Source organism: Spinacia oleracea, chromosome 4, assembly GCF_020520425.1.
Source record: "Spinacia oleracea cultivar Varoflay chromosome 4, BTI_SOV_V1, whole genome shotgun sequence".
NCBI lineage: Eukaryota > Viridiplantae > Streptophyta > Magnoliopsida > Caryophyllales > Amaranthaceae > Spinacia > Spinacia oleracea.
Window position 1 is genome coordinate 55,119,626 of NC_079490.1, and position 24,927 is coordinate 55,144,552.

At 37.0% G+C, this 24,927-nt stretch overlaps 1 long non-coding RNA gene across 1 annotated transcript; it reads left to right on the plus strand.

Annotated features, from left to right (window-relative positions):
- Positions 1-14,688: 14,688 nt before the first annotated feature.
- LOC130459912 (uncharacterized) lies at positions 14,689-19,982 on the plus strand. Its single transcript, XR_008919640.1, has 5 exons — positions 14,689-14,896; positions 14,978-15,060; positions 15,501-15,824; positions 18,138-18,288; positions 19,789-19,982. It is a non-coding gene; the product is annotated as an uncharacterized lncRNA (long non-coding RNA).
- The last annotated feature ends 4,945 nt before the right edge of the window (positions 19,983-24,927 follow it).

Genomic DNA, 24,927 nt, shown 5'->3' on the forward strand with positions numbered 1-24,927 from the left:
ATGCCCAGTCGGTGGCCGCACGGGTCTCTTATCCAAATCAATATCTGAAAAGCGCGGCCTAGCATGAGACACGGAGGCACCACGGTCGCCCTCAAAAGAGTGTCGATCCCTCCGAGCAGTCCGCACAGTCTCCTGTAAGCGGGCATGCGGCGCCCCAGTTTGCGAAATCGAGATACGAGTCAGCACATGTATAATCAACTGACAAACCGAAATAAAACAACCAGGCACCATACCTGAGTCGAGTTCAGGTTGTTACAAGAAAGAGCCGCCCGAGCTGAGGACAACACGACCTTCAACCAGTTGACCACTCGGACTACTTGGTTGACCATCCTAGCAGGCACCTGAACAGAAAGACGTCAGTCATCAAACATAAAGTATGTAATAAATATGATTGCCAGGCAAGCAAATATCATACCACACGAGCATCCCCAGAGACCAACGGGTGGAATCCCTCATCATCAGGGATCACAGGCACCTCCTCCGTGATCCTAGAACGACCCGCCGTGGTATAACGAATAACGTAGTCTGGCGGCACTCAACCGCCGAGATCAGTAGGCTCAGGCTACAACACAGACAAACAACAAGCAATGCACCAAAAACACCTACATTGTGTACCCAATACCAATTCATAGGCACACTTGGGGGCTAATTTTGAACAAGTTCAAAATTTCCTAAAACCAACATACTTGCAGAAATTGACATGCCTAGGCACTCATACATGTTATAAACATCACATACAAGCAAACAATTGTAAGAAATTGGGGCAAGAATAAAAAATCCCAATTCAATTTGGGCATGAAATTTCATACGAATTTCTACTCAAAATTAAGCCAAAACTTAAGTTAAACGCAAAATTAATTACATATACGTGATCTAAAGTGAATTGGGAACAATTTTGGTGAAGAAAGAAAGTAAATCCAAGCAGAATTGCTCGTGAATAAAAATGTCAATATTTCGTATTCCATATTCCTTCATTTCGTATTCTGTTTCGGGGTTTATTCATTCCTCGTTAAGAAAAATGTCAATATTCCGTATTCTATATTCCGTATTCCGTCATTCTGTATTCTGCTTCGAGGTTTATTAATTCCTCGTTAATAAAAATGCCAATATTCCGTATTCCGTATTCCGTCATTCTGTTTCGAGGTTTATGCATTCCTTGTTAATAAAAATGTCTATATTCCGTATTTTGTATTCCGTATTCCATCTTTTCTGTTTCGAGGTTTATTCATTCCTCGGTAATAAAAATGTCAACATTGTGTATTCTGTATCGTATTCTGTAATCCGTCATTCTGTTTCAAGGTTTATTAATTCCTCGTTAATAAAAATGTCAATATTCCGTATTCCGTATTCTATATTCCGTATTCTGTATTCTGTATTCTGTGATCCGTATTTCGTTTTCATTCTGCATTTTGTATCCGGTTATCGTCCCGTATTCTGCCATCATTCCACTTCCCATATTCCGTTCTCAAAAGAAATCAAGTTACATATCCGTTTTCAAAAAAACCATGTTCCTCCATTTGAACGTCTTCAATGACTTTGTGAGAAGTCGATTCAAGTCAATGGGTTCCCGATGACTCGTGAGGGAACTATTGGCATTTCTAGTGATGACCCTTAAGTCAAATATAATTATTCGGGGGCTCGTGAGACCCTTGTTCGGACTTGGTCTTAACCAGACTAGGTTCTAGACACACTCCGTCTACCAATACTTTAATTATCGTCTTTCTCGGACTCAATCAAAGTGGGGGCTAACTGTAGATGCCTGCATTTGTCCCTAGGCCCGAAACGGTATGTTCAATGATGAAACCAAACACCGCTTGACTAAGCTTTCCTAAATATGCAGCGAACAATCCATGACTGACTGATAATCCCGTAAACCATATTTCCGTTTTTAGAAACTACTATTTTTAATAATTGTTATGCTTAAATGTTGCCCTGAATAGTAACCGTATAAGATAAAGATCTGAGTGTTTAAGTCGCATTACGATTTGTCGTCGGATAAAGGATAAGAGTAGCATCCCAACTCATATTCTAAAAGATAAAACCGTGAGTGAGATTCGGGTAAAAACCGGATAAATCTGGAAATGTGAAGTTAAACAACAGCGCTAGAAAATTATAGCGCTGGCATTGTACGCGCCACTTATTTCCAGTGCACAAATCCAAAGCGCCATTATTTGCTGGCGCTGCCATTTATTTCTCACACAATCACGCAAGATAAAGTTTTAATCCAGCTGTAAGCAAACACATCTGACGCTAACATGTGAAGCGCTAGAAAATAACAGCACTTCTGATCCAAACGCTGGAAATTTCTAGACCTTCACACATCTCAGCAGATAACTCACATTTCTTAATTGTATCTTATTCTGGCCTATTTTACTATAAAGAGGGGTTTTAAATTCCGGAAAATAACGGACATTCCTAGCCTAAAACCCTAAGCTTGAGTATTGACCGAAGCTTTTCTCTGTCCCGTATTCGTGTGTATGCCGCATTAACACTCTGTTAGGCAGACCCTGCCCGCACGACCACCAGAATCAGTCTGAATACTGCCGAAATGCTGCCTAAGTCTCAACCCAACCCTAAAGCCTAAAACATACAAAAATTCTAGAAGAATCTCGTCCCGCAGTCAGTCAATCGTCGGAAAGTTTGAAGGAAAAACGGAAAGCTAGTAAAGTCAAGTGGTAGGTGTTCCTGAGAATCGCAGTATAGCGTACGCTATACCGTAACTTGAATCTATATTTTACAGCTTTCATCACCATATAAGTTTGTTCATTTTAATCCGTTATATTACTCACGCCTAAATAGAATAATTCTTGGACAAACCGTTTTATTGCTAGGCACCTTGAATTAACCTATTGGCGTTTTGACATATGTTTAGTAATATATGTGTATTAAAATCAATCCAGACTAGTAATGTAGCATAACGCATGTCCCGTCGTCTTTGCATTAACCTAGTAAGGATATTCGCGTGGGCTAATGCTGGGCACTCCCCGTATTAGTAAACGTCCCCCGAATTCTCAATCTCTGCTCCCCTGGATGTACGTTGAGGGATATCCTCATCAGGGATCACAAGGGAACCTATGGCCGTGTGAGTCAAATATATTTGCACTCCAGGCATATCACAATAATCGGGTTTTGTCAGTTTTCTTAAACTGAATGGCGACTCCTATAGACTAGTAAAAAGAGGCTAACGCCCACACTTAGTTATTATTTACTTAATATGCTTGACACATCCAGAGGGGAAAAGTCGTGCGGGCCGTATACTCTTTTAGAGGCGCCCTGCCGTGTTTTTCGACCCCCTCACAATATGTATATTTCATAACTCTCACGTAATCAAACTACTGGTTGAGACTGTATTTCAAAAACACTCTTTAAGAGTTTTTATAATATCTCATAAATGTTATGATATTCATATGCAAACCTTAAAGGGCCAGTTGTTTAAGAACGTCATGTGTAAGTTCTTTAGGAACTTTTCTTATTTGCATGATGCATAACATGCTATTAAATTAACATTGTATACTTCTCTTGCAAGAACTATCCCAACGGAGTAAGAATCTCCTCTTATAAATTTCTATCAAAGTTGCAAATTTGTCTTATTATGCTTTGGATGCATATTCATGTACGTCATGTTAATAATTTAGAAACTTTTGCATACAATATAAAATTTATAACTGGATAAATCAAAATCATACAATGATTAAAAAAAATATAAAACAAATTAAGTGTATGTTGAATGATGCGTTTACCTATTAACTATACATGCATATGAGTGTGAGACTCAAAATGCAAAACACTATACAGTGTGGATATTTCAAATCTATAACTTATTGGACTTCAGGTCCATGAGCTCATTTCATCATCTTAGTTATGTTTACATCAAAGTCCACTTTCTCGCATATGCATTATATTTCGGTTTCCATTATATACCGGTATTATCAAAATTATTCAACATATACTTTGAAATGATATCTGAATACATATTCAATAGGTACCATTCATCTTTTCTCATGGGTCATCTATTATAGTTTAGATATCTATACCACTTCAAGGGTATTCCATACACTATGTTTTAAGTGTTTTCTTTCTCAAGAATATTATCAACTGCACTATCTTGCCTTTTCATATAATTAAATCTATATCGCACTATGTTGGAACCATACATATAATCTACACTTCAGGTGAAGAGATTTAAATATATATTGGCAAGATATATATTTCTCAATACTTAATATATCTATCATCGGGCACTATGAACACTATACACTTGTATGCCTCTAAACATGTAACAACTTAACACAGTCAAGTTATAGACATTTATGTCCAAACATACTTCGAGGACATAAAGTTGGCATGTAAACTTACTCATTTGGGGATCAATTAATTATCTTCCATTTTGCCAAATAATTGTAATTCGTCTCCCCTTAAGTTGGGAAAAAAATTTCAATATATTATGGGGCATAAAATCCTTCACCAACTAATAATACACTTTTCAACGTTATTTTGATAAATGTTTCATGCTTTTGTTCTCTTATGGAGATTAACATTGATCATGGGGAGTAGATGCATTGTGGAATTGTAATTCTTTGTTCATTTTTTTTTCCATTTTTGTGCTCATATGATTGCCCCAGTCAAGAAATTATGATACTTAAATCAATAAAAAAATACTTGTAAACTTATTGGTGATCTCCAAGTCACCTACTACCATTCTGGTGAAATTCAGGTCACTTACTATCATGGTGAACTTCAAACTGAAGGAAATAATTCCTTTGGTCCAAGTTTGCATTTAATGCATTTATGCTAAGTCTAATTAATGCGGTTCAATATTAATTAACAAGTTAATAATTCAGTAAGATCAAGTGATCTGAATGCCTAGCTAGAGGCCGCTTCAGTTCAAGTGGAATTAATAATATTATTCCATAACTTACTCTTGCCTGAACCCGTAGGGTCACATCAATAGTACGTGAAAAGATAAAGTATTTAGGTGAATGCAATATTCAGTAATTACTCTATTTATGGACATTCGGAAATGATGGATCTTGGTTCCAGTGGGAGCTGAAATCATCAAAAGCCAAAGAAAAAATATTTCCTGAAATTGAAGATATTACTGGAAACAAAAATATGGTTCTTGACGGAAATATGAATATTAACGAAGTCGGAGATATTGCCGGAAACGGAAATATGGTTCGTTTCGGAAAATATTAACGGCAGTAGAAATATTGACGGAATTGGAAATATTGCCGGAAACAGAAATATTACCGGAATCGAAAATATTGTCGGAATAGGAAAAATATAATCGGAAACGATAATATTCTTCGAATGGGAGATAAATTCCGGAATCGAAAAACGAACCGGAAGCACGACGAGCGACAGGCCGGTAAGCGAGCCAGCCCATCGCTCGACCAGCAAGCCCGCATGGCACGACAAGCCAGCGCCAGGCATAAGGCCCAGCGCCCAGCATGGCCTGGCATCCATGGCAGCGTGGGAGACAAGGCAGCGTGGTAGCAAGGCCATCCTTGCGCGCCAAGGCCCAGCCCGCGTGACAACCCCAATAACTTAGGCGCCAAGTTTTCTTGTTTGTCAAGTAACTTGGGCCACAAGTTGTTTGTTTTCCTAATCCTACATAACTTAGAGTTTTAAAACAGTCCTAATACTAAGGTGTTTGGATATTTCTAAAATACTAAGAGCTTAATATTAACTAAAATCCTAATTCTAAAGGATTTAGTAAATCTAATCCTAGTGGGATATGACTACTCTATTCCCTATAAATATGTGATCCATGATCATAATTTATATGACAATATATACAATACATAATACACAACTTGTATTGTATATTCTTGCCTACTACTTACATTAAGTTCCTGAGTGCATAAAACCTTAGACGATATCCTAGTTGGTTGAACCTAAGGCGGATCCGAACGTGATGTGGACTATTTACAGAGGGGCGACATTTGGAGCTCTATACTTGTTCTTGTTCGGTTCTGGGGCAGCTAGGGAAGACACGCATCACATAGTATGTATACTAAATTATGCTAATTGATTATCTGTAATTAATTTGAATTCCTGGCTTAATGGTTTTCCCGCATGAATTAGTGTATTCATAACCTAATAGTGGTATCACGAGCCTCTAATTAATTGCATAGTCAACTATAGCTAACATGGATTAAATTTTATAAATTTGCAAAGACTTAAAGGGGTGAATTAATTTGGTATAATTAATTGCAAATTCATGCGATTATTTAATTATATGTTCGCAGGAATTTTGGCAGTTTTGTCAAAATGGTCGGAATCTTATGTTTTTATAGTGTATTCCGCATGTAAACTGTAATCCCCCATAAATTTATAAACTTTATTAATATATTTTAACGTATAATTAATTATATTTAAATTAAATTGGTGAATTTTAGTAATAAATTTACATATTTAACGTATAGTTATTTTATTTAAATGCATTTTAAATATTTTAATGATTTATGAAATTAAACATTTTTAGCATCATAATTCGAAAACGATTTGAAACATAGGAATACTTCGATTTTAGAAAAGTATTTCTAATCGGGTTTGTACTCAGACACTCTCAAATTGGAAAAGGAATCCTAATCCTAGCCCAATTATTAAAGCCCACAAAATAAATAGACCCCCTAAACCCCAAAGTTTACCCACACAACAAATTCTCTCTCCTCACTCCTCTCAAGTTTCACGTGAAAACCTCCCTCCTATTTTCTTTTCTTCTCCTCCCTCTTTCATGAAACTTTTCTTTTTCCTCTTTGCTGCTCCTCTCACACACAACACCATCAGCAACACGCCACCACCGCTGGCCACCAGCGGCCAGCCGCACCCTCCTTTCTCCTCCCTTCTCCTCCCTTCTCCTCCACGCACAACATCACTCTTCTCTCTTCCCTTCGTGCTTTTCTTCCCTTCCTCACGTTGATGAAGCTGCTCGCTCCGGCCATTGTTCCGCCGTGTCGCCGCCTAACACCGCGCACTGTACTGCCCCTTCCGTCCCCCTCCGGTCGGCGCCGTCACCTCTCTTCTTTTTGGTTAATTCTTAAACTCTTAAACTAATTAATGTTTTAATTACGTTTTATTAATCTAATTTATGTTTTCTTGAATTAATTTTATAATTTTTATAACTTAATTACGAATTTCAGATTATATGTATTATATAATTAAATTATTAAATTTCAGATTCTATAATTTGATTAAAATAAGGGTTTTAAATTATTAAAGCATGAATGTTTAGGGTTTTAATAGTTTCAAATCTTGGTAGGATGATTATAGATTATTAAAGTTATTATTTTATGATTTGAAGCATGTTGGTTATATTTTTGAGTAGTTTGAAACTAATTGTAAAGGGCGTGTTTTAATGGAATTTATGATAATTGGTGATCATTAGTGAAGTAATCACTATGCTAGGAGGTTTAGTAATTAAGTTTTGACATTAGGGAATGTTCTAAATATGTTTAGAAAGGGTTTAAAGTACTCTAATTTTGCTGTAAATTCAAGGAGGATTGATATGAATTTAGAATGGTTTTGTTAGGTGGAGAATTCTCCGTAGGTCACTTTTGAGTTGTTAAAGTGGCCTCGCAATTTGTTTACACAAGGTACGTACATACCTATGTGTTTGTGGATGTGATATTATGAATGAAAACTATGTTGAATTCATGTATGACTTAATTATATTGGAAATTGCATGTTTGATGCCGAGGTATTAACATGTTGAGCATAGAACCTTGTTATGAGATTTATATTATGTTGGCATAAATGATTTATGCAAGTATGTTGGTTGGGAACTTATATTATGTGCATAATGGCATGGATCATGATTGATCATTGTTCCCCTGTTTAGCGTTTTACTACTTTATGAGGACCGTGGACCTTGTTTAGTATGTTGATATTTACACCTATGGAAGGTAGTTAATCATAGTTAAAAGAAGGATTGAATTGATGGGAATTAATCCTATATTGAAAGTTGCGTGATCATTATTTAATTCCAAGATAAAAGAAGTTGTGATTGGTTGTTGATTATGCTATTTATGTTGTTGGGAGTCATAACTATATTAATTGGTAAATCATGTAAAGTGAAACCGGATAACAATAGCTTTAGATTATGCACGTCTGAAGTGACGTATATTTAGGAGTTGGAGTTCATGGTGGTAGCCCATGGCTTTTTCTGGAACCGGATTGATCACCGTGTTCTATTTTATTTAAAAGGTTCCTCGATATCGCCTGTGAGTGTCGCGTATGCGGCATTCACTTGTGAGTGTCGCGTATGCGGCTTTCACTTGTGAGTGTCGCGTATGCGGCTTTCACTTGTGAGTGTCGCGTATGCGGCATTCACTGCCGGTCCCAAGCCCGGATAAAGGAGGAGGGTGCGGTAGGTTGGTGGCGGCCAGCATTAAAACTAAGCCACATATCATGACATGAATCGACAATGGAATATCGTGGGGGCGTCCCCTTCTCAGCGACGCGCTACACCTCTTAAGCCCGGGTGTAGTGAAAAATATGTGAGGGTTGCTAGGTCGTCGCCCAGAAGCGACGCGCCACCCCTACACCTAGGGGTGGTGTCAAATATGCAAGGGTGCGCTACACTTCCTAGGCCCGGGTGTAGTGGAAAATATGCAAAGGTTGCTAGGCCGTCGCCCGGAAGCGGCGCGCCACCCGATGGTGGTGTTAACTATCCAAGGTTTCATGGTAAGGGCAGGGGTATGGGTAAGGGTAGTAGGATGCAATTTGGGACTTGGAACATTGTCTCTTTGACAGGGAGATTAGTCGAAGTAGTAGAGGTTATGAGAAGGAGGAGAATTAACATATTATGTTTGCAGGAGACTAAGTGGGTTGGAAACAAGGCAAGAGAAATAGCTCCATGGGCTTATAAGCTTTGGTATTCGGGAAAAACTAGGGGTAGGAATGGGGTAGGTATCCTTATTGACAGAGATTATACTGATGATGTAGTGGACGTGTCCCGAAAGAGTGATCGAATTATGAGTATTAAGCTTGTGATAGGGGATGAGGTTGTAACTATTGTGAGTGCCTATGCACCACAAGCAGGACTAGATGCGTCAACTAGACAAGAATTTTGGGAGGATTTAGAAGAAGTGGTGCAACGTGTCCCTAGAAGTGAGAAACTGATCATTGGTGGTGATCTCAATGGACATGTAGGCTCGAGTCGCGATGGATTTGAAAGCATTCATGGTGGTTTTGGGTAAGGGGAGCGGAATGAAGCGGGAAATGCTATTTTGGATTTTGCATTGGCATATGACTTGGGTATAATGAACACTTGGTAGGAGAAAAGAGAATCTCACCTAGTAACCTATAGGAGTGGAGATAATGCGAGTCAGGTTGACTTCCTTTTAGTAAGGAATGCTTTTAGACAGTGCTACACCAATTGTAAGGTGATTCCAGGTGAGAGTACAATAACCCAACATAGACTTGTGGTACTTGAATTTCGAGGTAGAAGTTATATAAGAAATAGAAGACCACTAGTGGAGCCTAGGATCAAGTGGTGGAAACTTCAAGGGGAGAAACAACTAAAATTCGTGGAAAAGGTGGCAAGTGAAGGTATTTGGGTCGGGGATATGGATTTGGATATAGACTCATTATGGACAAGAATGGAGCACACCATAAAGGGAGTGCCGAAAGAGGTCCCAGGGGAATCTAAAGGAATCATGCCACCAAGTAAGGACACATCTTGGTGGAACGAAGTTGTGCAACAAGCTATAAAGAGAAAACGAGAATGCTATAAAGAGTTGGGAAATTGTAGAAGTGATGAGAACTACGAGAAGTACAAGGAGGCTAAAAGGGAAGCAAAGAAGGCCGTAAGTGAGGCTAGAGAAAAGGTGAATCAGGATCTTTACGCAAGATTGGATACAAAGGAAGGTGAAAAAGACATCTATAGACTTGATCGAATGAGAGATAGAAAGACGCGAGACATCGGGAGGATTAAATGTGTGAAAGATGTTGATCAAAAAGTTTTGGTGGGAGATAAGTAAATCAAGGATAGATGGAGGTTCTACTTTGATAGCTTGTTCAACGGGGATCAAGGGCGCGATATTGGGGATAAAAATATCCCTAGGGATATGGTTAACCTAGACTTTATGCGAAGAATTCAAAAGAGAGAAGTCGAAATGGCACGGAAAAAGATGGGACGCAAGTGTTGGGGAATACAGTTAAACATAATAACAAGTGAGGAACAATCCCCAAAGCGAGGAAACATGTATAAAGCACAGAATAAGCAAACTTACATTCGAAGCGTGTTTTCCACAATAATCTGTCAACGAACACGAACAAAGAACTCCACTTGTCGTTCCTCTACTTGGTTCACCGGCATGTTCTGATCCGTCTTGGTAATCGTAGCTTAGACAATCATTCAAGAGTTTGTGCTTTTGGGAAGAACACATCCATAGAGGCTAAGAGAGAATTTAGGGTTTTCTCTCTCTTCCTTAGGGTTTGATGTGTGTATTCTAAATTAGGTTTTCTGATTGGAAAACCAACTAGTAAGTGTGGAATATAACCCTAAGGTTATATTTTGTGTAATCGGCTAAGGCACAAGCCCTAACCGTCCACACAAGCCTACACTCACCGAAGCTCATGTGTGCAACAACCAAGCAACGCAGCAGTGGGCCGCGGGCCTTGCTGCTTGCTTGTTGCGCTGCTGCCCAACTGCGCGCACATGCAGTGCCGCGGGCTGGCTCGTTGCTGCGCGCAATCTTGCTGGCTCGTGGGGCCTCGCGCGCATGTGTGCTTGGCTCGACGGGCCGACAATTCCATTGCGGCTCGTATTCGCGACTAATACCTTACGGCTATTATTTATCGTATCGTATTCGACGAATCACCGTCGTACGGTACAATTATTCGTTTTGCCCAGCTTACGAATATTCGCGATACGATATACGATTCCGATCCAACGTCATATCGTATATTATATTTTTCCGAACTAATTCCCGAAAAGCTATTAAATGAATTTCCGATTCATTTAATCCGGTGATCTGTTACATGCCATTGGTGTGACCTTGTAGGTTCAGTCAAGAGTAAGTTGTGAGCTTAATATTCATTAGAACTCACTGATCGGAAGCATTGCTCCAGCTAGCTGTTCCGATCACTTGATCTCACTGAATTAATTGTTCGCAATTAATCTGAACCTTGGTATTAGACTTAATGCACCTTGGGTGAAGGACATATTTCCTTCAATCTCCCACTTGTCATTCAGACAAGTGTGCATCCACATTCCTTTGTCACTTAGTGTTACTTACTGAACATAAGGTAAGATCCAAGCCATCCTTATTAGGTCCAGAAGTGTTTCTCGGATTACAGAGTTCAACTGTCAAATTTTTGCAGAAGGTTAAGCCTAACCATTCTGAGCACGGCCATGCATTTTACAGTATCTAACTCTCCGAGAGGCCTTGTTACACAACAACACCATATCCTATCAAAGATAGGAGGACAATCCATTCTTGCAATCTATGAACACTCACTTTGATTTATAGTACGCCCAATAACTGCTTTTATAGCCTCCTTTTACGGTGCGGCGTTTAGCTAGTATCAAAGCGAACTAATTCTCAAACGAGCAGACATAATCGCTCATGTTCTGAGGAACGGTTTCTAATCACCATTAATGATAACTACCTATGACTTTAATCTCTTAAAGTGTTCTCATGGTCAATCCGATACAAGATTCAATAAGTATCTATGCAAAAGATTCTGACATCCAGTCACTCTAGTTCAAGAAACAGAACTAAGTAATGTACTTGCAATCTAATCTTCATTGGTCATTGGTCGTCCACCTTTCAATGACCTGGATTAGGGATCCTTTGTGACTTCAATATTCAAGTTCACTTATGGGTGTTTCTTTGTCGAAGAATCCATCTTGACATCCCATTTGAATGATTTGAATCACATGGACTTATCATTTAATACTAAACCAAGATTAAATGAACTATGAAATATAATTTCATAAATGATAAATGTTTAAACCCAATGCTTACCAGCTTGTGGGCCTCTAACCCAAAATCAAGCATTTAATGTTTTACAGATATAGGCCTTTCACCCAATACTTAAAACATTCATGGAAATCAAACTTGATTCCATATCTGCATATGAATGTTGTGTATCATTCAATGCAGAGGTTTAGTTTATCATACTTTGCTATCCTTAGCATCTTTTCTATCGAAAGCCTTTCGATGTAAGATGAAAAGATCTTTGAATATGTTTCTAGAATGATCTAGTCTTTTGTTGATGTTCAGAATGATAATCATATCTAAAATAGAAAATTATCCAGGTAGCAGACTTGTGATCAACCTGAGTTCATTGAAGAACTCCCACTAAAAACAATTCCCTTTTATTGCTTCTTAGGCAATAATGAATTCATTTCAATTATGTAGAATTTCAAATGATGCTTCCCTTTTGGAATACTCAAACCAGTTCACATAGATGTGGGAGATACATCTTTCAACTGAGAACTTGGAAACTAATCATTGATTCAATTTCCCATGCATCACATATGGTTTAGAACCTATGTAACCACCTTTTAATCATGACGCCTAATTGCCCGTGTATCTTTGTGGTTTGCCTAACAACAAGATTCAACATTTGCTTAGGCAAATGCATGTAGAATCAAAACTTTAGTTATCTTCACTTCCTCTTATCAAGTGCTCATCCTACATCTCCAAATGTATTGGATGTTCTTGACACTGTTCCAATGATCTTTGATCCAGATCAATAGAGATTGGTATAAACTCGTCACTATCCAATGTTCACGAGTTTTCTTGGCGATCTATATATCACATCATACATGATTGATTGTAATGCAAAAACCATTCGCATTTTAAAATCTATCCATGTAACTTTTAGCTTTATTCTGTTTCAAGAGATACTGAATCTTTGCTAAAATCTTGGCATTGCCATGTGACATAAGGTGAAGGCACCTCTTCAAGATCCTTCACGCTTAACTCTAGTGATAACAGCCTAGCTTTATACTTAGTTAAATCATTCATAACTTAGACTTGCTCATATGGGCTGAGAGTCTCTTTTGAGTCTCTCCATTGTGTTTGATTTAGTAATTACTTTTACAGAATCCAAACAACGCTTTAGATCCCATCCAATAGATCTTTAACCCAGTATGTTCTAAGTTTCGCCATGGTTCTAATATTGACAAATACTTTCAAATCTAACCATTTAGAATTTGAATGTCATTTTCAATAGAGAGATTTGTATCTCATATATAGAACCAATAAACTTGACTTAGCTCCCACTAAACTCCTCATCTATAAGATGATCCATATTTTCATAAAGCTATGGTTGCTCAATAGCCGTTTAGACAAATATGGTCCAATTCACACTAGCATGCTTTAATCTACGGATAGATTTCTTAAGCTTGCTCTTTTATCTAACATCCAAAACTTTTACATTGTGTGATGTACACAATTCCTTTCTACAAGTCCAATTGAGTAAGGTGTTTTGTTTTCCAATTGCCATATTGCCATATGCAATGATTGCTAGATTTATCCAAAATAGTTCAAGCATTCCGACTTGGTGAAAAAGATTTCAACATTATCAACGCCGTGAAGTTGTTTACAATCTTTAACCACCAATCTAGCTTCTCTTTTGTATGTGTATACAATATATTCTCTGTATGTTTTGAAAACATGTTTGCAACTAATGGGAGTGAACCCTTTATGCAAATCAACCAAATCATAGATTTGATTCTTCAAGATGAAGGTACTTTGGATGAAATGGCCTCAAACCATTTTGTATGGCCTCGAACCATACTTATGTTTCTGATGGCCTCAAGCCATACTTGGGAATTTTTAATTCGTCGTAGCTAACCTGTAAGTCGTATGTTTTTGAAGCACTTTCCAAAGTCTTCATAGTTTTCATTCCTCAAGATATCTATGTATCTATCTTGGTTGAATTCTATTCCTTATACGATTTACCTAGGTATTGAACATCAAACATTAGTGTCTATAAAGACATTACTCAAGTCCTTTGAGTATTAGGATTCTCTTGAAGCACTTCTAAAGTCTTCCTGAAGCACTTCCAAAGGCTTCTAAGTACGGAGCTTTTCCAAAGACTCCTAAGTATCCTACATTTGTTTGTTGCTTGACTCGAAGTCCATTCGAGGTCATTTTTCTCCCACTTGCCTTTTTGGAAATATGATGGTTTCCTAAAAGACATTATCTTAAGCAACAACCATATGTTCTCAGATTTATGGTAGAATCAATACCTTTTGTTTCTATGAGTCGCTCATAAAGAAACATATATCTATTATTGAGTTTGTTTGATGTAAACACTAACTCCCACTGGGTTTGACAACCCTAGATATATATGTACTGAAAAGATGTACTGAACCGAAGTTCAATCCTTATGACATCTTATGTTTAGCTTTGACAACTTTGTTTAGTGTGAAAGTCACTTGAGAGTATCATTTAGAAACTATATAGGAAAATACACTAGTAGAAAAAACCCCTGTTGCAGGCCCCTTATTGCAGCGTACATGTATGAATACGCTTCAACAACTAGTAGGTCAACGCGGGTCAAACCCTTTAAAGAGTTGTTGCAGCGTACAAATTAATTTCCCCCTTCAAAAGAGTTTTTTGCAGCGTACATAATAAAAGCCCCCTGCAATAGCCCTTTTATTTTGCAGCGTACATGGTAAAAGCCCCCTGCAACAACATATTATAATTCTTTTTCGCTGCAACTCAATTAATTCATACCAAACATTTCTATCTCAAACCTCAAGACCAATGGATGATCCTCACCTACGCAGTTGCAGCAGAGGCCGCCATTTTTCTTCTGATCTCACTTCCTTCACTAAAGGTTCTCAAAACTCGTCTGGTTTCGTTAATATCTCTTATCCTTCAGTCGTTAATGTTCATCGTCCCTTTCGCCGCTTTTCAGCTTCTCGGTATCACCTCTTTCTCTCTCCCCTTCCCCATTTCCTTTCTCGTTTGCGATGTTGAATTCAGTTTTCTATTTTGATTTTTAGATATTTACTAGAAGTATGAGCACCGATTGACGTGTGCTTCTGAGATCGGTACTTCCACCGAGAGAGATCGCTATGAGAAATCGGTAATTGTTGTTTTGTTGTTGATTATTTAGGGTTTACGTGCCTTAATTTTGTGCAATTTAATTTCTAATTTTGTTGGATTTATTATCATGATTATTTACTGTCGGGAGATTAATTGCTCCTACCATCCATCATCCAATGTTTAGGAATTAGGATTAATGGGGTGGTTTAATTTCCATAGTTTACATTTTGATATTGTTGTTAATCAGTTAATGTGAAGGGCTTGGGGTTGATTCCCCGGTAGTTGTATATTTGTAATGATGGATTGGAGGTTTTGTCGGGGCGGTGATGATACTGCATTGTTGAAAGACTCAAAATAGAGTGGAAAGGCTGAGCCTAGGGGTATTATTAGGGTCTTAACGATATGTTTAGCACTTCATTTGTTAGGTGCATTGTTAGAGTCAATTTATGTCTCACTCCATTTGTTAGTTGCACTCTACAGAAAACTGAAGACGCTCTGGAATTGGATTCTCCACTCTGATCAGGAAAAAATGGACCGTCATACTGCTGTTTGTTATGCAATTCTCACTCTGGCAATGGCTACTTCTTCTGCAATTCAGCTTTAATTCTTCTCTAAAACCCTTTAGTTCTTCTCGAAACCCCCGAAATTGCCGAAAACTCGTTTTGTTAATTTTTGAACTTAAACCCTTTCTTTGAATTTTATTTAACTACAGATTGGCGCTCGAGATGAATTCAGGAAGACCCAAATAATCACAACGAATTCTCCGTTCTCTATTGCATTTGAAACCCTCCAGAAGCAGATTGAGTACTTTCTTTCATCTATTTCTTCCTAATTTTGTGTTGATATTTTACTGTTACTTATGCCCAACTGTGTAGACTTAAGTTAGTGTAGTCATTGAAGAAATTGTTAAAGATGAACCAGAAATGAGGGTAATTGATTGGTAAAGATGAACCAGAACTTTGGTAGTTTTTTGAAGTGTTGTCAACCTCTTGGAATAGAGTTGGTCCCCTTTGGTAGTTTTTTGTGTTTTCTTGAAATGTATTGGTATCTTAAATTTACTCGTAATATCCCTTCCTCAACTTCTCACCACTTGTCGTCATGTTGTTAGTTTATGGAGTATGGCTGATCAGCATACACAAATGACGCAGTATTCATATCCTGTCATAATACCAAAAACTGGATAAGTTGTCCTTTTATTTCTCTTTGATAGGTTAGTTGATTATTCTCAATGGGGGATTTTATTTTTATATTGATTTTCTTTTGATTAAGACATGTAGTTGGTCATATTTTCTCCATCAGAGATAGTTTCTCAGTGTCTTTAACCTCTCTAAATAACTTATCACCCTCCAAGTTAGGAATATCCAGCTCGATATTGATGACGTGTTCTTTATGGATGATCTGAACGAGATATAGCGTGTGTATCTAAGTATGTGTGGGGAGCAGGGGTGAGTCCAGATGACTCTGTTCTGGCAGAGGAGAATTGATTTTGTCATGTAAAAGTATCACTTAATGACACAAATCACAATGTTCATAAGCATTACTCTGAGAATCACCTGATGGATATTTATACTCTTTATATGTTTCAAGAAACTTAGTTTTGAAGAGGAAAATAAATTTCAGGGAAAATGAGAAACTCAATTTTGGTAAGGTACTTACTGCTACTAAAAGAATACAATCATCTACTGTCTATTTCTTGCCTTATTCAATATGTGGAAAATAATACACCTTCAAATTTTTCTAACACGAGTTCTAAAACCTTTGCTTTCGACAATTTTTTCCTTCAATTTCTTATTAGATTAATTTATTGATAGCTTTAATCTAAAAGCTGAATACCAAGTCACCTTTTATCTGTCAGCTGTCAGATACAGCAACTGAGTTTGTTTACACATCCATCTTTCAAAACACTGTAATGTAGTCAGTCTCTTGCAAGAGGTCCAGAACATTTTGCTGTTCTCTTTGGTAGTTTTGGTACTATCTTTAGTACTTCTAGAAAAAGGGCTGCAAACCACTCAGATCATCTTTTCTTTACCTTTAACGGATACTAAATATTCTGAGACTCAAATTTTTAATACTTCGTATGTAATTTTTAATACTACAAAGCTTAAAAGTTATGAATTTGTTTTTTGTTTTTTGTTTTGTTTAATCAACTTTTCTTTTCCAATGTGCAACAGTGCAAGGATGTTGAGATCAAGCTATCCTTGTTCAAGTATGCTCACAGTTGTAAAAGAACTGATTAAAAAAGTCCACGTGAATTTTTCTTATAAGCATGCAGGCCCGGCCCTGGGGGTTGAATTGAGGGGCGGCCGCCCAGGGCCCCCGAGGACAAAGGCCCCAAAAATCCAAAATATACAACTGTGTTATATGTTAAATAGATTATAAACACAATTATTAACTATAGAGTGCTAGTGGCTAGTTGGTTGAATCCTATTAAATGTCTCCCGAACAACAGGGGTTCGACACCCAATAGCTGAAATTTTGTTAACATTTTTTGGACGTTTTGATTTTCTCGGTTTATTTTGATATTAATCATCTTCTTCTTTAAATGGACTTATTTTTATGGGTTCTATAAACAAAATATTTATGTGCAAATTTTTTAAAACATTATGTCATTAAGAAATATGTAGTACGTGCAAATTTTTAAACATTGTGTCATTAAGAAATACGTAGTACGTAGTAAGTATTATTTGTATATTTTATTTTGCATAACTAATTGTTTTATGGCATTGTATATTCATATATGTTGTTAAATATGGTTTAAATATTTAAAGGAGAAATAAATAAACTCGAAATGTCATATGTGATATGTACATACGGTGGATATTTTAAGACCTCGCACCACATATAAGGGCCCCCTTGAGACCCCCTTATCGTGATTCGCCCTGGGCCCCTAAAATGTTAGGACCGGCCCTGTAAGCATGCTCACAGTCTGCTAGTCATTACTTTTTTTTTTCTGAAGCCATGCTAGTCATTACATGAATATGGAGAAGAATAAGCATCACCTGATTTTTTAGTTCAGGGATTTTTGTATAGAAGGGTAATAATAGGGTATAAATTGAAATGCATTCTGATTGATACTTGAATTTTGTTTGAAATTTCCTCTTCCGACTTTTATTGCAGCTGCTTTCATGTAGATAATCCGGCCGTAGTCTGTGGTGCTTTTTGTGCTATATTCGGTGCTATTGCCCTTGATTCTTGGAAGTCTGATGCTGCTGCAAAAGTGTTCTTGAATGTTCATGCTCGCACTGGTGAATTAGCTGCTGATTTTTAGGTAAGCCTCAGAATCATAATGGTTGCATCCTACTATGAACTCATGTTATGTGAATCATTTCTGTATATTGTATGGTGTATTAGCTTTATGTATGCCGTGGAAGTAGTATGACCAGGAACTCCATTATGAATTTGTATTACTCTGAATCTTTTGTGAGGCTAACAGAGTCTATCCACTGGAGTTTCTCTGTGGGATCTTTCTGAATTTGGTTCAAACACTTGAATTTGGGTTCTTTATTTCGACAACTAAACTAAACTGATTATCAAATTGAGTCTGCAAGTCAAGCTAGGTGTTCATTTAGGGACATTCAAGTTAGAAATTTGTGATGAGGCGGGCTTGGTGCTGTTAGGTGCTCACGAATTGATGCAGCAAAGTTGTGTGGTGGTCAAGACTGGTTTAATTAGATAAGTGAAATTATGTACTTTTTCTTGGGAGAAGTTGCTTTTTATTTTTTTGTAGGGTAGTTGATTTCTGCGTGTATTATATGTGATCAGCATTTATGTACTTTTTCTTTTTAATTTGAAAGTGGAAGTAATCTCTGGAGTATTAATCTTTTATCAACTTTTAATTTCTTGGTTGGATAGTTGATTACTGCCTGTATCATGCATTTGCATTAGCAGTCAACATTAGCTTGTCAAATTGGTTATGTAATGTGTGATCATCTTTTGAAATTTGAACTCACATGATTTCTTCTCCCCTTTCAACTGCCTAGATTTACAAATTGATTGTTCTTTTTCTTTTTCCCTTTTAGTTTGTTTTGTGACGCGGCTTCGATATATGTTGTCAATTACGTAGTAACTAGTTGAGATCTATTTCCTTATATGATTAATATGCATAGTTTTAACTTTCTAAGACTCATTCCAATCTATTTATGCACATTTAATTTGGTCGTTATAGGTCATATTTAAGCTAAAATGACATTTTCGTTTCTAACTTTGAACTAAAAAGCCTAAGGACTCATTTCAAATTTATTACATGATTAATATGATTTGTTTTAAGTTTCCAAGAGTCATTCCAATCTATTTATGCACATTTAAGGCTTATTGGGTTGTTATAGGCCATATTTAGGCTAAAATGACATTTTCGCTCCCAACTTTGAACTAAATAACCTAAGGAGTCATTTTAAACCTTTTACATGATTAATATGCGTAGTTTTAACTTTCTAAAACTCATTCCAATCTACTTATTCACATTTAAGGATCATCGGGTCGTTATAGGTCATATTAAGGCTAAAATGAAGCATTTTCGCTCCCAACTTTGAAATAAAGAACCTAATGACTCATTTTATACTTATTACATGTTTAATATGCATAGTTTTAACTTTCTAAAAGTCATTCCAATCTATATATGCACATTTAAGGCTCATTGGGTCGTTATAGGTTATATTTAGGCTAAAATGACATTGATACATATTGTAAATGTTTTTTTTGTTAACTATTTTTTCTTTAAAGTTTTTTTTCTTTATTGATCCTAATAGTGTAATATTGATTAACTTTGTAGGTACTTATCATTTGAAAAGTCTCGGATTGGGTTCCTTTGTCAGCAAGTATTTATTATTGGCCTGAGCGCTTGATCGAGGCTGTTTAGTTGTTATAGAACAATTTTTATATTAAAATGTATGCGTACGTTGAAATTGGAACATATATTTAAATGTAGTACATGCACTTTGGTTTTGGGATATATATATATATATATATATATATATATATATATATATATATATATATATATATATATATATATATATATATATATATATATATATATATATATATATATATATATATATATATATATATATATATATATATATATATATATATATATATATATATCAGTTATTGTTTAACTATCCTAAATTTACATTCAAAGATAGAACGGTACACATACCGTATTTAACTATCCTAAATTTGGCCATACTAGTCACTTGGAGTACCTGCATTACATAAAATATACATTCTATGCATTCACCCATTCGTGTGCTAAAACGAATGGCCCATATTAATATGCAAGTATTTACGTGAATTAATCAAAATTCACGTTCACATAAACGCATCCTAAAAGATTAATCAATTTCCAAATTATTAATCCTTAGACTTTATTCTAATTAAATTGAATTTAATTAAAATAATGCGACCTACGAAAATAATTAAAATAATTATTTCATTTTAATTTCATTTAGTGGCTCCCACTCAAACCAATAATTATTCCGGATAATTAATTATGAAATATTAAATTAAAACTCGCGACCCGGCCCAAGCAAATAAAATATTAAATTAAAAATCCCGTTAGCCCAAATTAATGCAAATATACGAAGCCCAACGAAATAAACAATTTTCAACGAAAAAGGTTTTGGGCTAGGCTTGCGCCCAGCCCTATGCCTTGCGTGTGGCCCAAGAGACGCACGAGCAAAGCTCGCACATCCCCAGGCCCTCGCGCGCGCGCGTGCCCGCAGCCATCCCTGCCCCTGCGCTGCGTGTTGTGCCTTCGTGTGTGCTGGACGTCGCATGGCTCGCGCCTTGCTTCGTCGCAGCCCCGCAAGCATACCGCCTGCGCTTTCCTCGCCCAGCGCGCACGAGGCAAGCATCATGCTTGCTGCTGCCCGTGTCGCATGCGGCTCGGCCTAAGCATAGCAGCCCGTATGGCTCGTCGAGCCATACGTCCACCACACTTGTGTTCGTGCCTTTGGTTCGTGATACGGACCATCTTAATTAAAATAAAATTTAATTTCACGAACTTGCATTAATTTTATTTTTCAAAAAGTTACGATTTTTATTTTCGAAAAACAACGATTTTTAACGATTTAATAAATTTCAACGACAATCCAATTTCGTAAAATTATTAAATCAAGGGCTAACAATATTCAAACTTTTAAGAACGAACGAATTAACATTAAAGTTTGAACTTTTAATTAATAAAATCCGAAGCTTTAAATCGTTCATAAACAATTAAATTTCAGATTTTTAATAATTTGGTTTAAGTGCGATTAAAATTAACGAAACCATTCAAAATTTTAATCCAATAATTTTTAAAATTAGCCACTGATCCATGAAATTATATCCCCTTTCCCAATTAACCGAATTATCAAACCAAAATTAATTAAAATTCAATTAGGGTTTCAAATTTTACGAATTGGGGAAAGGCAAAATTAGGGTTTATACTTATCGGAAAAATCTGAAATTTTTACCATAGATCAAGAATACACCTAGAAAGAATGGTCAAAATTTCAAGCAATTCCGAGTAGTTTAGGTCGACCTTTTAATTGAATTACTGTTCGACTTTTTTAATTTTTAATGAAAAATTAACAAAAACGCCCAAAAAACGACACTTCGAGGCCTGTTTTTGCAATTTCGTTCTCATGAGTTGATCTTAGAAAATCGTTTTCAATCAAATTAGGGTTTTAAAACTCGAAAAAAACGAACATTTTTAATTTCGGACCTGATTATTACGCAATTCATCCAATAATTCGTAAAACTTCCGAAAAATCAACAAAAATTCCAAATTTTTCAACAGATGCAAAAACAATAATAATCATGCTAATTCATGCTTTGAATACATAAGGCTCATGATACCACTGTTGGGGAATACAGTTAAACATAATAACAAGTGCGGAACAATCCCCAAAGCCAGGAAACATGTATAAAGCACAGATTAAGCAAACTTACATTCGAAGCGTGTTTTCCATAATAATCTGTCAACGAACACGAACAAAGAACTCCACTTGTCGTTCCTCTACTTGGTTCACCGGCATGTTCAGATCCGTCTTGGTAATCGTAGCTTAGACAATCATTCAAGAGTTTGTGCTTTTGGGAAGAACACATCCATGGAGGCTAAGAGAGAATTTAGGGTTTTCTCTCTCTTCCTTAGGGTTTGATGTGTGTATTCTAAATTAGGTTTTCTGATTGGAAAAACAACTAGTAAGTGTGGAATATAACCCTAATGTTATATTTTGTGTAACCGGCTAAGGCACAAGCCCTAACCGGCCACATAAGCCTACACTCAACGAAGCCCATGTGTGCAACAACCAAGCAACGCAGCAGTAGGCCGCGTGCCTTGCTGCTTGCTTGTTGCGCTGCTGCCCAACTGCGCGCACATGCAGTGCCGCGGGCTGGCTCGTTGCTGCACGCAATCTTGCTGGCTCGTTGGGCCTCGCGCGCATGTGTGCTTGGCTCGACGGGCCGGCAATTTCATTGCGGCTTGTATTCGCGACTAATACCTTACGGCTATTATTTATCGTATCGTATTCGACGAATCACCGTCGTACGGTACGATTATTCGTTTTGCCCAGCTTACGAATATTCGCGATACGATATACGATTCCGATCCAACGTCATATCGTATATTATGTTTTTCCGAACTAATTCCCGAAAAGCTATTAAATGAATTTCTGATTCATTTAATCCGGTGATCTGTTACATGCCATTGGTGTGGCCTTGTAGGTTCAGTCAAGAGTAAGTTGTGAGCTTAATATTCATTAGAACTCACTGATCGGAAGCATTGCTCCAGCTAGCTGTTCCGATCACTTGATCTCACTGAATTAATTGTTCGCAATTAATCTGAACCTTGGTATTAGACTTAATGCACCTTGGGTGAAGGACATATTTCCTTCAGCAAGAGGGCAGTGGGGCCCGATGGTATACCTATCGAAGTCTGGAGATGCTTGAGAGAGAGAGGGGTTGTATGGTTAACAACTCTTTTCAACAAGATTTGGGGAAGTAATAGGATGCCATTAGAGTGGAGGAAGAGTACTATCATTCCCTTGTACAAGAATAAGGGTGATGTCCAGGATTGTGCCAACTATCAAGGAATCAAACTAATGAGCCATACTATGAAACTTTGGGAGCGGATTATTGAGCAAAGACTGAGGAAAACTGTGAAAATTTCGGAGAACCAGTTTGGATTTATGCCTGGGAGATCGACTATGGAGGCCATTCATCTTATAAGGCAAATAATGGAGAATTATTGGGATAAGAAGAAGGACTTACATATGGTTTTCATAGATTTGGAGAAGGCGTATGACAAGGTACCAAGGGAAATCCTTTGGTGGGCATTAAGTAAGAAATGAATTCCGAGGAAGTATATTAATATCATCAAGGACATGTATGAGGGAGTTAGCACGAGTGTGAGAACTAGTGTTGGTAAGATCGAAGAATTCCCCATTACGATTGGAGTGCATCAAGGTTCCGCACTTAGCCCGTTTCTTTTTGCTATAGTCATGGACGAATTGACGAGGTCAATCCAAGATGGTATTCCTGGTGCATGTGTTTGTAGATGATATTGTGTTGATTGATGAAACAAAAGAAGGAGTGGAAAGTAAGTTGGAGTTATGGAGACAAACGTAGAATCTCGGGGTTTTAGGCTAAGTAGAAACAAGACGGAATATATGGAGTGTAAGTTTAGTGGAGTCCAAGATAGAGAGACAGGGGAGATTACCTTAGATGGGAAAATTGTCCAAGGCTCTGAAACGTTCAGTTATTTAGGATCTATTATCCAAAAGGATGGAGAATTGGATGGCGATGTGGCCCATAGAATCAAAGCAGGTTGGTTGAAGTGGAAAGGTGCCACGGGGTTCCTATGTGATTCATGCATGCCCCAAAGATTGAAGGGAAAATTTTACCGCACGGCAATTCGACCGGCTTTGTTATACGACACAGAATGCTGAGCAGTGAAACATTGTCACGTGCACAAGATGAATGTGGCGGAGATGTGCATGTTACGTTGGATGTGTGGGCATACAAGAAAGGATCGTTTGAGGAATGAGATTATTAGGAAGAAAGTAGGGGTTGCACCGATTGAGTTTAAGATGATGGAAAATCATTTAAGATGGTTTGGACATGTGAGCAGAAGACCAAGTGATGCCCCGGTTAGGAGGATAGAAGGGTGGCAAAGTGATAGAATTGCAAGGGGTAGGGGTAAGACCTAAGAAAACTTGGAGGAAGGTGATTGAACACGATATGAGCTTTCTTGGGATTGAGGAAAATATGGCGTTGGATAGGACAGAGTGGAGGGAGAGAATATATATTGATGACTTCAGTTGATTTATACAGTTTTCATGTTTTTGTTTCGTTCTATTTTTATTTTATTTTTTATTCTTATTTTTATTTTTATTTTATTTTTAAAATTCTTTAAATTTTTTTTTTATTTTTAATTTACATGCTTTTTTGAAATATACTTATTTTACTTATTCATTTATTTTAAACTTTACTTATTTTTTAATATCTCTTACAATATTTCTTCTATAAGATATATACATTTTTCTTTTATCTTACTTTCATTAATTCCACTTTCTCTTCCTTGTTTTTCTTATTACTTCTTGCTCCTTTTTGGTTTGATTGGTGACAATGGCGATCTCCTACGACGATTCATGTTAGCCGACCCCAAATCATTTTGGGACTAAGGCTTTGTTGTTGTTGTTGATATCGTAGGTCATAGGAATACGGAGTCGCGCCCGTATTCTGTCTTCCAAAAGGAAGGCTATTTCAGTTAGACAACTCAGTCCATTGACTAATCCATTTTAATGGATTGTTATTCAAAGTCAGTCTAGTAGAAACTATATGTGATTCTTTATGTCATTACTTATTATTGTTTATTATTTGTTAGTATCATGTTAGGATTGTCCGTTTAATAGTATCATGTTAG